The 12,118-nt window shown below is 50.0% G+C and overlaps 1 protein-coding gene and 1 long non-coding RNA gene across 5 annotated transcripts in view; one reads left to right on the plus strand and one right to left on the minus strand.

The window, feature by feature from the left end:
- The window catches only part of ZNF592 (zinc finger protein 592), a 36,987-nt gene extending 34,289 nt beyond the window's left edge, over window positions 1–2,698 (minus strand). For 3 of the 4 annotated variants that reach the window (XM_005521326.3, XM_014251324.2, XM_014251323.2), the window contains exon 1: window positions 2,621–2,698. The gene's annotated coding sequence lies outside the window, so the exon portion shown is untranslated. Of the gene's footprint in view, window positions 1–1,569; window positions 1,756–2,620 lie in introns of those variants that run through there. The other variant, XM_088063188.1, reaches the window with a different exon arrangement.
- Window positions 2,699–2,835: 137 nt separating this feature from the next.
- Window positions 2,836–11,768, plus strand: LOC148183039 (uncharacterized). The gene is made up of 2 exons (XR_015773941.1): window positions 2,836–3,146; window positions 6,359–11,768. It is a non-coding gene; the product is annotated as an uncharacterized LOC148183039 (long non-coding RNA).
- Window positions 11,769–12,118: the final 350 nt, after the last annotated feature.

The following is a 12,118-nucleotide window of genomic DNA, read 5'->3' on the forward strand; positions in this document are numbered from 1 at the left end:
CAAGGGAGACTGAGGGGGTGGCAGGATTCCAGGACACCAGGGAAGAACTGGGAGCAGAGGTGCAGGCAGGGAGGAGGACCATGGGACAAGGCAGAGGGAGAGAGAGAAGCCACCTGATGGCTTCCCAAAAGGGGACTGATTTAAGGCTGCTGTTGTTATTGATGATTCAGTTTAGAAGTCTGTCAAGCCTCACATTCAAACCAAACAAAGCTCAACCCTTCTGGCCAGGCTGCTGGAATGGGGAACAACTCCTGGGCCAGGAGAAATCAATTCAGAGTAGAGCACAGGTACACAGTTGTCTTTGAGCTTTAGCTCAGCCATTCCTCCAGACAAGTCCCAGAGCTGCTGCTTTGGTTAATCTACTGCAAAACACTATGCAGAGATTTACTTGGCTTAAAAGTGGCTTGTTGTGGCTGAACTTATACTTGTTCTTAAATTAAACCACAAATATGGAGGTGCACAGAGGGATATGCAATCATTTACAACCACATCCCTCAAGGAATCACAGCTGGGCATGAAATCCTTGGAAGCCCAAATTCTCACACAATCCACATCCCCAGCATTTGATAAGGACTTTGGAAACAACACAGATTACTGTAGCTGGCAAAGGCATGGACCTGAAACTTCCAATTCCTTTGGGTGGGAAAGCTTGTGCCAGCTGGGAGATAGCTAGGCACCACACAGTTCCCAAAATTTCTGGTACACAAGTCCTTCCACGAGGAAGACGCTTCATTCCATAACCTGGCATGCTTGAGTTTTGTACAGAGAAAAATTAGCCTGCCAATCACTCTTGACCTTCCCCTTCCCACTTTGGAACACCTTCAAACATGTGTGTTTCAAAATGCAAGACAAAATAAATCCCATGTATCTGTAGCATCTCAAAATAACGTTCTCTTGGATGAAGCCTTGCTTTTTCAGAAGCATTTGTGCTCATCTCTGAGTCTTATAAAACACCATTTTACTGTCTCTGCAATCATGAGGGCACAAGTCTCTACCCAAGTATTTCTCTACAAAACTGCATCTTAACCTTCTCATAAACAAAGCTACACTTGCTCAAAATAAAGCAAGCTTTGACCAGATTCTAGAGAATAAGTATCTTATTGACAGAAATTATTTTTAAATAACATAAATTTAAACTTTTGCCTTAACACTGTTTACCTCTGATCACAGATAACAAACAGAAAAAGGATATGAAAGGAAATCATGTAAACTAGCTTGTGAGGAAAGCTGAAAATAAAGACCATTGTCCTTACTCCATCATTCTTGTGCAAAGGACTGAGAACCCAAGCTTGGGATCCAGTGAAAACGGAGGTTGAGATTTGCAAGGCAGTAGAAGAGGTGAGTAAACGAGCAAAGAAGGACTTACAGAGTAATGAGTGTATTTCAGTGTGTAAACTCAACCTCACTATAGCACATTTCTCCAGGAATCAGGAAACCTAGAAGGCTCCAAGCCATCCAAAAAAAACCCTGGGCAAGGATGTGAAATCCCAGGGCCATGTGCGACCGATAAGCTTCAAAGTCAAGGAGGGGCACCAGAGGACCCACATCCTGCACTCACTCCATACAAACCTTTTGCTAGCGGTCTATTTCCAGGGACTTCTGGAGATTTCAAGTAGATGCTCTGCAACTTTCAAACTAGGGAGGAGGTTTGAGATTGCCACTCAATAGCGAAGCACGAAACCCCAGTTACACCAAGGAAATTAACTGAAGAATGGCATGGGTTGGAAGGGACCTCGATGACCATCTAGTTCAAATCCCCTGCTGTAGGGGATTATTTATCATGTACGTTGCCCTTACTACACATTGGTAATCCTGCAAAACAACAGCGTACAAGGGAAAATATCGGCCAAGGGCTGCTCAAGCCGGGCTGGTGTCTCCGGGAAGGGATGCAGAGACTGCCTGACCCTGGAATCCCATGGGAGGGCAGGGATGGCAGGAGCCGAGAAGCGCGGGGAAGGCAGGGGATGAGGGAGGCGGCCTCGCAGCGGCTGTCAGGGCTGCGGAGGAGGCACGGGGCAGTCGCGGCTGGCGGAGGGCTAAACCGGTGGGCGGCTCAGTGCCAGGCGGGACCCGGGGCTGTAACAACCGTGAAAGTTTCACGAGCCCGGTGCGGCTCCCGCTGCGAACGGGGCCGCCGGGCTGGGGGGACTAGTCCAGCCCGTGGCACTGCTGCGCACACAGAGACACACACCCACACACACACCACCCCCGGCCCACGCCGTCCCCACCCGAGACAAAGGCCGGCCCCGCCGCCTCCCGCGCTGACAGCCCGGCTCGGCCCGGTCCCGCCGCACGTGGGCCGCCCGCCGAACTTAGTTTGTCCCGGCGCCGCCGGGCCGGGCCGGGCCGGCCCGGACGGGGCCGGCCCGCCGCGGGTACCGCAGCCGATCCGGGGCAGGGACTGAGGAACGGGGAGAGGCGCCGGCCGGCGGGCCGGAAGAGCCGGTGCGGGCGCGCAGGGCTCGGTGCGCCGGCGGCGGGGCCGCCCGCCCCGCCCGGGGGGCGGCAGCCCCGCCCGGCCGCGGGGCCGGCGGGAGGGAGGGAGTGGAGGGAGGGAGGGCGGAGGGCAGCGGGGGGCGGGCCCGGCGTGGCCGGGCCCGGGCGGCCGGGCAGGACTCACCCACGCAGGCGGATCCTCCGGGCCCACCGGGCCCGCGCGGCCTCACCCCGCACCGGGCACCAACGGCCGCAACATGGCGGCGGCGGCAGAGGGGGGGGCCGGGGGCGGGGAGGGGCGGGCCGGGCACAGTGGAACCGCCCCCCTTCCCTTCCCTTCCCTTCCCTTCCCCTTCCCCTTCCCCTTCCCCTTCCCCTTCCCCTGCCCCTGCCCCTGCCCCTGCCCTCCCCAGGACTCACCACCCCTGAGGTCCGCACTCGCTCTCCGGGAGGCTCCTGACCGAGGCCTCCACGGGCCCGGCCCGGTCCCGCCGCCCTCTCACGCCGCCGAGGCCCCGCGCTCCTGTTCTAAGGTTTCCTCACCAAACCCTGCCCCGAGAACGGCTCCCCTTGCATTGCCCGCTCCGTGTCTTCAGCTCCTTCCTCGCTGTGTCCCACACCCACCGTGATGAGGTTTGCTCACAATGACATTGATGGACTCACTGATCTCACATGAAGGCGAGAGAGAAGATGTGTGGAGCTCCAGGCAGGTGAGCCTCACCCTGATCCCTGGGAAGGTGACAGAGCCAGTAACCCCTGGAGACGTTTCCAAACACAGCGAGGACAAGGAGATGTCTGGGATCTGTCAGCACAGGTTACAAAAGGCCTGATAACCTGATGCCTTCTGAATCAAAATTACTAGAATGGTGGATTTAGATTAGAGGTTAGGGAGACATTCTTCCCTGTGAGGGTAGTGAGGCCTTCTTGTTTGTCCAGAGAAGCTGTGCCTACCCCATCACTGGAGGTGTCCAAGGCCAGGTTGGATGGGGCTTGAAGCAACCTGGGCTAGTGGAAGGTGTCCCTACCCAAGCAGGGTCTGGAGCAGGATGAACTTTAAGGCCCTTCTCAAGCCAAACCGATTCTATGGCAAGTTCAGGGGATGAGGAGAGGGTGGTGGATATTGTTTGTTCTCCACCCATGTTCTGGGCTCCTCAGCACAAGAGAGACATGGACATACTGGAGAGACTCCAGCAAAGGGCCATGGGGATGATGAAGTGGTTGAAGCACCTCCCCTGTAAAGAAAGGCTGAGAGAGCTGGGACTGTTCATCCTATGGAAGAGCAGACTCAGGGAGGGCTCATCAATGCAAGTACCTGCAGGGAGGGTGCAAAGAGGAAGGGGACAGGTTCTTCCCAGTGGAAGGACCGGAGGCCATGGGCACATGCTGATACACACCAGGAAATACTTCTTCCCTGTGATGGTAGCCACAGGGTGGCACAGGTTGCCCAGGGAGGCTGTGGAGTCTCCATCCTTGGAGGTGTTCAAAAGCAGTCAGGATTTTCTGAGCAGTCAGCATTAACTGGCCCAGCTTGAGGCTGGACCAGATAACCTCAGGAGTTCTTTTCCAACTTCAAGTCCTCTGGGATGCTGTGAAGCATTTTGTATCAAGGTGTGGATAAGCACACTCCTATCGTAATAAATAAACAGTATTTCTTGAGGTTGTCTTCCCATGAAGTGACATTTTAACCATCTACGCCCAGTACCAGGCCTACAGCATTGCTCATACTACATTTGTTTCTCATCTAGTTAAATAATTATATTTTTCTTTGTCATCATGGGCAAAAAAAATCTTTTCTTCTGACACATGTAGCTTCACATCCTTGATTTCTGAATCAGTGTCATCACTTTTCTCCTTTTGGAGGCAATAGCCAGTTTCCAAAAACGAGCAAAAGGACAAAGGGAGTCACAAAAAGAAAACATTTTCAAAATTTCAACTGTTACCTGTAATTTTAGCACATGAAAACCTCTAAATTGTATCTAGTAAGAGAGCTGTCATTGTTACACAATTTACTAAGAGCTGTCACAGTCCTGAACAAGTTGTAGCTTGCTGGAAAACTGTGGTAATTTGAAGGATTGTGAGAATTAAGAAATATAATGCCAGTGGGAATGTAGCTCCATCCCTCAGATGGTCGAGGAGTAGAGACAGCCCTGGAGTTGCTGGGGTCCCTTCCTCAAGAAAGCAGATACACAAAATGCTCTAAGGAGAGTCTATGTCTTTCAGTGTCACCTAAAAATCACATTCCTTTTCTTATTTTTAGTCCAGTGTAGTGGTTTGACAAATCTGGAGGCAAGACATCTTCCTCCTCTTTGTTTTTCTTTTAAAGTTCAAATTTGTCCCTTTAGGCTTGTTTTGTAAAGGTTGTGTAATCCCCTCCCCTGGAAGTATTCAAGGCTGGACAGGTCTTGGAGCGCCCTGATCTAGTAGAAGGTGTCCCTGTCCATGGCAGGGGTGTGGAATAGGATAAGCTTTAAGGTTCCTTCCAAGCCAAACCAGTCTGGGATTCTGTGATTTGATGTGGAAAAGACAAAAGCTGTTGATCTGAGGAGATGTAGAGAGCAGCACTCCGCACTTGGGAGGAGCAGGGAACATTGGTGGGACCCACCAGTGGCACCTCAGAGAAGGAAGCCATTGGATGAAATACTCTTAAGCTATGTCCAACTATGTGTAAGACCTTAATATTTAATTCTTAACCCGCTTGGAGTTGTTTGTGCTTGTTTTTTAGCTGGAGGAAATGGTTCTTCCCAGGTGCTAGTGTGTTGAAAAGTGTATGGAGGCAGTCAGGCTGGCAAGGACAGTGAGACCCATTTTATTTTCGGTAACAAACATCACAAAGTCTTGAGCATTCATGTCTAAGCAACTGTCAGTTTTCACATCAGCAAGTCATTTGTTTCTGCCAGAGGTCTGTGTTATAGTGAATTACCTTGAGCTGGTTGCAAAACTTGCATGTCACAAAACTATAATTAATGTTTCAGAAACTCTGGGGAAGATTTGTTATTGGCAAGGGTGAGTATGAATCCCCAGACACAAACATTCCTCTAAGATAACAGCGTAGCACAGAAAAAAAAAAAAGAGAGGTGTAACTTAAATCAGGGTAATTAATTACACAGATGTCTTCTGTATACCTTTAAAACCATTTGCACCTATCACTCTGGCTTTTTGGTCTTGCTCACTCCCAGGGCCTGCCCTCTTCATTTCCCCAAACTGTTTTTTCTGTCTTTTTCTTTATTGACACAAATATTGACGAGCCAATGCATCTCTTCAATGAAGACCCGTCTGTACAGCCACTGATCCACAATAAATATGGGAAAACCTGCCTCTACTCCACATCCATGCTCCCTCAGCACAACCTGTAGTGGTTGTGATACTCTCTTGCAGTGATGGAACCCTGACCTTAAATTCCTGAGTGGAATCTAAGAAAACAAAGCTATGTATCCCAGTGAGCTTGGGAACAGGAATAAGAACCATAATGTGGCAAAATCCCAATAGAGAAGGACTGTTTCATACACTGACACGTCTGAATAGCGTTTGTTGGAATTTGGTGGATTCCTAGTTGGAGACATGATGGGATAGATGGATTTCCTGCAGGGAGGTTGCATCAAACCCTGCTGAAATGCCAAAGATGCATGTTGCCTGTATCAGCTTTTTCTGGTGCAATATCAAACCCGTTCTACTACTCAACCAGAAGACCGGGAGAATAACTTCCAGACAGCCAGTTTTCTTCACCCATGAGAACTGCAGGCTTCAAGGCAGTACGGACACACTCCAAGGTCTGGGCAAGCAAGGACCCTGTGTGCAATCCTCTGTGCTGGCAGCAGAGCCCTTCGTGTTGCTCTGCCCAAGTAGAGCTGATGTGACCCCTTGAGGGGCTCCTCGTGACTGCTGAGCACGAGTGGGATTCACTGTGACCTCTCTCCTTCTCCAGCTGCCTCTGAACAGACTCACTCCCACACTCCAGCCTATGGCAAGAGAACCTTCTCAAGATTCTCTTCTGATGAAGCAATGTCTCCTGTGGCTGCAGTGTTGGGTCTGGTCCTGGGTCTGCAGTGGCTGGGGAATGCCGTGGTTTCCCCATACATTTCCCAGGGTGACAAGGGCTTGAGCTGTTCTTGCCTTTGTGCCTCCACTTGCCCCATGCGATGGCAGTGGGACAGCTCTGTGAACCAGACAGAACTGATCCAGGCTTGTAAACCTCTTCAGGGAAGAAATTAAACTTTGAATCATCTGACATCATACAATCATAGACTCATTTTGGCTGGAAAAGCCCTCTGAGATAATTGAGCCCAACATTTAATGCAGCACTGCCATGTTCACCACTAAACCATGTCCCCAGGTGCCACATCCACTTTGTGGTTTAAATCCCTACAGGGATGGGGACTCCACCACTGCCCTGGGCAGCTGATTCAGTGCCTGAACATCATTTCAGTGAAGAAAATTTCCTTAATATTCAACCTAAACCTTCCCTAATGCAACTTAAAGCCATTTCTTCTTGTCCTGGGAGCAGAGCCCCACCTGGCTGGCCCCTCCTGTCAGGGAGCTGTGCAGAGCCAGAAGGTCCCTCCTGAGCCTCCTTTTCTCCAGGCTGAGCCACCCCAGGTCCCTCAGCTGCTCCTGGTGCTCTAGCCCCTTCTCCAGCTCCATCCCCTTCTCTGGAAGTGCTCCAGCCCCTCAACATCTTTCTTGTCATGAGGGGCCCAGAACTTCCCCCAGGATTCAAGTTCAGCTTACACATAGTCTGACAAGTGGTTGTGTGGGAAAAAATGAGGACTGAGGTATGGGATCCAGCTGAAGGGAGAGCTGCTGGCATAGAGGGACCAGCAGCATCTAGCCACAGCCCACATTGCTCCTGGAATCTCCTGAACTTTGCAAAAATTTTATTCAAAGCTTGAGAACATTGCAGGAAAAATAATTCCATAAGGGTTCTCTGTCTTAAAGTGCAAGTAGCACACTCCAAGCAATATCAGTGCTGTATCTTGAGAAGCTTTCCCAAGAAAGCTCAAGAAGTTGTTTTGCACACTCACAAGAATAGGGATATGTTGCAGTCAGCAACCTCAGGATCTCGTCCAGGGAAGCAGCAGGATTCTGGGGACCAGCATCAAACACCAACAAGACGGGCGCCCGGTTCATGAAACCATTTATTCAGCATGGGAACAAAGTCAGGTCCAGAACAGAGAGCTCCAAACAGAGGCACAGCAGGGGTTTTTGAGGGACAGAACTCTTAAGGGTTTCCACCTTTGAGGATGGAGTTCAGGGTCAGGGACCAGTAGAAGCACACCAAGGGAGAACCCCGCAGGGACTCAAACCCAATCAGAACACCTGGGCTGCCCTTCTCAAGGGGTTTGGGGTGGGACAATGTAACTCTTTGTCTCCCTGAGGCCGCTGCCACAGGGATAGGACTGTAGATGCTGGCATAAGGTCAGTACATGGTCCAGGTGTAGCTGAGGGGTGAGTGGGATGTTTTTCCTAATAGGAGGAATAGGCAGCCAACGTGACAATGTTTAAAGTAAGGTAGGAAAGAAGAGGTCAGTAGATTAAATTCTTCTGCTTCAAATTATCTCACGCAGCTAGGAGAGGCATTTAGGAGAACATATGAATGTGTTCCCAGATGTTAAACAAGGATTAAAGGCAACACAGCCCCAGAAGAAGGGGATAATGTACAGAGGCTAATTCCACTACTAGAGTAAGGATAAAATAGCTCAGAAACAAGGGCTTCCGGTGCACAGCCCCTCTCCCCCCACACCCCCAACCATACCACTTCTGCCCTGGCCCTTACACACTTAAATACCCTTTGGTATGCTTCTGGTTGTTGAAATGACCTCTGGCAGTTTTCCATGTGCTCACAAGGAGCCTTGCTGCCCTTCCCCGTGGCATAGTGAAAAGGTCACAGGGGACTGTGAGGCATCTGAGCAATTTAATGTGCAGCTGGATATGAGTGGGGTGGGTCCAGCCCCAGGCAGGGTGGCAAATGCTGAGACTTTATCCCACAAGCTGCACTGAGGTGCTGGATTTTAAACTGTTCCCAGTCTGAGCCAGAGGCTTTTGTCCATAACTAGGGACAAGAGGATAACTAGGAACGAGAAGATTTTTCTTCTTGCTCTCCAAACCTTCAAGTTTCTAGGAATCCCACAGGTGAGGCCAAAAAAATTCTCTGTGTTTGACTTCCACCCTGCCATATTAATGTCATACTAGTGGCATACTAATGCGTTTGGATCAGGAGCTGGGATCCACCTGCGTGGTGTCCCAATGCATGTCCCCTGAGCAAATCAGGGTGTGCTCCAGGGCACTCTGCTGCTCTCACTCCCTGGGTAATCCTTCCACTGAGCTCTCAGTCAAGGGAAAGGCCAGCACCTTGGAAAAACTGCTTATTTTTCAATTTGGTTTCAATTTTGTTAACACAAATGTTTTGCCTTTGTGTCTTGCATTGTTTCACACCTGAGGGCACAGCCCCCCATATCTACTGTGGGGGGGAAAATGCAGACAAGTCGATGCAGCTTCAGCTACATGTCCTGTGTCTCCTGCATCACCTCTCCCTCCACTATTTCACCTGTACCTCCTCTTCCTCCTGCATGTCCTGTGCCTCCTGCATCTTTTCTCCCTCCTGTGTAGCCCCTCATTCCTGCCTTGCCTTTGGCCCTTGTATCACCTCTAGTTCTGCATCCTCTGCCCAATGGGGCAGCCCATACTGGTGCCACACAGGACACAGTTCCATGCCCACTGGCTGGAATTAATCAGCAGGAATGACTCCCTTGGAGAAGTCACAGCTGTCAGCCACATGTTGTGAGGCTGCAGCTCCTGAGAAGCAGTATTAGATGCAATATAAATTTCCAAAAAGTTATAAAGTCATAGAATCCCAGAATGGTTTGTGTTGGAAGGACCTTGAGGGTCATTTTGCTCCACCTGCTGTTATGGGTAGGGACCTTCCACTAGACCAGCTTGCTTCATGCCCCATCAGTGCACAGGGTATCATAAGAAGTGCAGGCTACTGAATACTTTTTGTTCAAACCAAGCTTTGAGAGAAAGTGAAAAAGATAGGAAACTATGGGGGGGAGTTGACAAATGGGCTTTTCAGGAAAGAAAAAAAAAAAGAAAACAATTGTAAGATTCGTTAAGAAGAAAATTCTTTTTGTGCCTTAAAATCATGATGGACTGTGCTGAGAAAGCTCTGTAATAGCACAGTCAAAAGTCATCCAAAAATGAATTTTTCCATTGTGGGCCTCCTTTGACCCCATTAGAGCATTTTCATGTCCTTTTTTATCCTGTTAGGCATACATGGCGCCTCAGTTAAGCTGGGCTGTCACTCAGGACACTGAGCGATGGGCTGGGGTGGCTCTGATGTGTCAGCGAAAGATGTTTAACTGTAGGACAAACAAATGTCTCTGGCCTTCAAGAAACAATTTTCCAAAGGTTGAACTCATATTGACTCATGCCAGCACGGCAGAGAAATGCGCTCAGCACTCTCATTGCAGCCTAGCGGGAAACAGCAGCATTTCCTGTGAGGAAAAATAGTGGAGAGGAGCCAGGAATGAATAAGCAGCCTTATTGCATTGTGGATCATAAAACCTCTTCCTATGAAAGGGCTAAGTAAGGCTTGTTAAAGCATTGATGAAGTCAAAGAATAAAATTACAATGAGATACACAAGAAAAAATTATAGCCTCCAGGTAGGTAAGTAAGTTGAGGTAGGAAGGAAACAGGTAATAAAAGAAATAGGCTCTTTGGCAGGTAGCATTTGTCATCTTCTCCTGGAGCACCTTGCCATGTCATAGAATGTCCAGTGAAGAAATGTCTCCTAATGTCCAACCTAAACCTCCCCTGGAGCAACTTGAGGCCATTTCCTCTGGTCCTGCTGCTGTATGTCATGTTCCTTGAGAAGGACACACATCAAACGAGGACCTCAGAAAGCTTCTGCACTTCTGCCCATGACACAGGGACCTTGTGTGCCTGGGACAGTCTTTCTGTTCCAGCCACTGAAGTGGCCTGAAGGAAGCCACTGGAGTTTGCTGATGTGCTGGGGGGGTGTGATGTGCTTCTGAATGTCCTGCAGGAGGAGTTGAGATGGGCTGACTGGGCTGATGCTAAATCATGGCAATGGATGAGCATTAAATAGGAACTTTTTGTCATGGAGTGTGTGTTGATTTGGCACAGCCCAGTTTCTGGTAGTGGGGGAGGGCCATTAGGGTGGCTTCTGTGAGAGGCTGCTAGAAGCTTCCACCATAGGAATGTGTCCAATGGAGCCAGTCTCTGATGGCTCTGAAGACTGACATGCTACTGGGCCAATTAGAGAGGCTGGTAATTCCTCTGTGATGACATATTTAAGAAGAAAATCAAAGCAGTGCACACAGTTTTTTTCCAGGGTGGCGAGACATCCCTGCTGGGTGCAGTGACGTGCCATGGCCGCTGCCATTTCTGTGCAGCTTGTGGCGAGCTTTGCCCGCCTGGCCACCCCTGGGCAGCTGCACCTCGGGCACAAGGGCAGGGCCAGCAGCAGTGGCTTCTCCTCCCAGCGCCCTGCATCAAGAGAAGCATTAAACAGTGGCAGAGTAATGGTGGCAGGACCGCATGGCTGGCAGCAAAAATGCGGGGAGTGACTCCCCAACACGAACCCAAATGAGATCGACCTCTCAACGCTGCAAAATCCTGCAAGAAGCTTTGAATTGCTGGAACTTGTTGGCAATGGTACCTACAAGCAAGTTTTTCTTGTAGTCAGAGAAGAAGAGGAAGTGAGGGAAAACAACATGGCAGCACCAAGGTCAGTGGGAAAAAGGAAGGGGAGGAGGTGCTTTGAACGTTGGAGCCAAGATTCCTCTGCAGGCCATGCTGAAGACTATGTTAAAACAAACTGTCCCTGTAATGCATGAAATCCACAGGGGATGCAGAGATCCACAGGGGATGCAGAGATCCACTCGCAGCCCGTGGGAAAAGTGCTCACACCAGGGCAGGTGGATGCCAGAGAAAGCTGTGATCTAGTGAGAAGCCCAAAGAAAGAGAGAAGGCCTCTAATTCCAAAGATAGAGGGCCCTTGCTTCCAAACTAAAGCAGCCTGGCCTTAGAGGACTGCACCCTGTGGTCAAGTGACCCTTGCCACAGCAGTCTTGGGAAGACTGACTGCCCATGGGAGGAGCCCCATGGCATAACAGAGACAAGACTCCTCTCCCTGAGCTAACAAAAGATCTCAAGTAGCAAACTGACCAAAACTCCCACTCCTTGTCTCCCTGTTTTGTTGGTGGGAAAGAGGGAGGGGCTGGGAGGAGAAAAGGTGTTTCAAAAGCTTATTTTACGTCTCATTATCCTCCTCTGATTGCTCATAATAAATTTATTTTATACCTTTAAATTTGAACCTGTTTTGACTTTAGAGTCTTTTTTCTGCCAGTCCTTATCTCAACTCATGAGCCCTTTGTTAGTTTTCTTTCCCTGTCATCTGCCCAACTCTCTGTAACAAGAAAAGTGAATGACTTTCACGGGTGTCTGGCAATTGGCCAGTGTCAAACCACAACAGAGTGAAAGGCATCCATGATCCAGGGAACTGAGCTTCTCCTGAGTGCAGCCTGGCACAGGCTCACGGGCAGGGACCTCGAGGGAAGGGCATGAGCAGTGCCCCAGGGGTGCACTGGTGCTCACTGCTGCAAGCACTGCTGCACAGACACAATGCAGGACCTGTGGGTGCAGCTCCTGACCCTCGCACTGCAA

This window comes from Pseudopodoces humilis, chromosome 16 (genome assembly GCF_049639895.1).
Source record: "Pseudopodoces humilis isolate 2021_Gansu_Grassland_sample_001 chromosome 16, ASM4963989v1, whole genome shotgun sequence".
Lineage (NCBI taxonomy): Eukaryota > Metazoa > Chordata > Aves > Passeriformes > Paridae > Pseudopodoces > Pseudopodoces humilis.